The sequence below is a fragment of the Nematolebias whitei genome, chromosome 17 (assembly GCF_014905685.2).
Source record: "Nematolebias whitei isolate Nwh7 chromosome 17, NemWhi1, whole genome shotgun sequence".
Taxonomy (NCBI): domain Eukaryota; kingdom Metazoa; phylum Chordata; class Actinopteri; order Cyprinodontiformes; family Rivulidae; genus Nematolebias; species Nematolebias whitei.
This window is the reverse complement of record NC_056514.1, coordinates 39,191,851-39,193,844: the sequence shown is the minus strand read 5'-3', so window position 1 is coordinate 39,193,844 and position 1,994 is coordinate 39,191,851.

Below are 1,994 nucleotides of genomic sequence, written 5' to 3'. Positions count from 1 at the left end.
GGTCCTGGACCTTTGCAGCCTGTTGCTGGTCCCCTCAGGTCCTGGACCTTTGCAGCCTGTTGCTGGTCCCCTCAGGTCCTGGACATAGTGTTTGAAATGTGCTGCCGTCAGATTAAAACGATATAATCTCCCATGTTCACCTCGTTCTGTTGTAAATTAGATTTATGAGATGGTCAAATCACTGGATTCTGTTCTTCTTATTTTTTCTCAGCGTCTCGTCTGTTTCAGGTTTGGGGTTGTAAAAGGAAACAATCTATCCAGGACCAGTTGTGCAGTTTGTAATTCAGCGCCTGCTCATATTGTAGGATATATGATGGATATATATTTGCAATATATTCAGCACACTTTAGGAAGAAACAGATTTATTCTTCTTAGTCCCAGAAGCGCTAAATGACACTCACGTGTTTTGTTCAAATTATTTTTACAGACTCTGTGAATTTTAGCCTAAAGATCAGTGATGGTGAGTTTTACACATCAAACTATGGTAAAAAACATTTTAACTGTTTTAGAGGAACGTGCTCCAGTGCCAAAACCTAACAGCATGAGTCCAGTTGGATGATGTTCTGGAAGATGCATGAACAAACCACACATGAGAGAAAACTGCCTGTGGGAGGACCGGGTCAGGTCAGGTCGCCACGCACGCCTCATCGTTTTTAACGCACAGACATTTTCTACTCAGGCTTTAATCACTTTGAGCAGCGGCAGCACCAGACCAGCAGGGGGAGCCGTCTGCGTCCACTTCCTCTTTCAGCCATAATCCCACCTGCTGCACCTGCAGCAAATATGCACGGCCCCACCCACCCACCTGAGGAGGAGGAGGGGCATCGCAGGGCTAGTTCACACCTGTCACCTTTATCCATCCAGGATCGGCTCCAGTTTGTAGTTTCTGAAACAGTTTGAGGATTTTAACGAGCAGTTTGGTCTCTGAGGATCCAGGTCTCCTTGTTGTCTCATGTTCCCCAAAAACCCCGAAAACTGTTGTTTTGTTTCAGACGAGCAACTGATCGCTGAACTCTCTCCGTGTTTCATTGACCAAACCGTCAGTCAGTGAACAGACGTAGTGAATAACGACGTTTGTTCTTATCTGCACTCCTCGTCTTTCAGCCGCTCGCTCAGGCGGCCTCAGAAGGTTTTTGTTGCACGAACGTTGTTTCGAACGACGTAATCTGACTCCACGGTTTTACATGTATACTTTAAATCTGATGCTGGCCTAAACCGTCCACATGGAGCCAAATTTATAAAACGAACTAGGAAACCTTTAACAACGAGCAGTTTTATACCAGCATTAGGTTTTTAGCACGTAAAGTTTTGAAATGAGGAGATTGAACTCTTTTACTTTGGGTCTTCTGCTGCCTCAGACAGAATAAAACATTCAAGCTCAAACGGCAAAATTAGGAATATTTAATTATAAACCTGTTCAGCTTCCCAATCACAAAAATACCAACGTCACCCGTGACCCCAAATGCTGCTGATCGGAGTAGAAAACTGAGTAAAGGTGTAGCTTTCTTTGAAGTAATGCTTGTTACCCGCCAACTTTAAAGTCTTTAACAAAAATGAGGATTTTCAGCTTTTCTGATCAAATCTTAATAAAAAAAAAAACAGGTGTTGTTTTAGATTTGTTAGCTCTTGGAGAGTGTAGACGACAATGTTCAACAACCAAACCAAATTTTAGCTGATAAACTGTAAAATCAGCTGATTTATCAGAGTCAGAGAGTCTTTATTGTCATTCGCACCTCATGTGGTACATGTGGTGGAATGAAATTATGTTCACAGGGTCCCAGTTACATCCAACAATACAGTGTAAAATAAAAACAGTAATAACATCTAAGATATGAACTAAGAAAAACATCAACTAAATATACACTAAGCACTCATAACATAAAACATTGAACATCAGCACAAACATGAACAGTGTGAGCAGATGAGCACGCATGAACACACCAACATTGAAACAGATCAGCAGCAACATGAAACAGATCAGCAGCAACATGAAA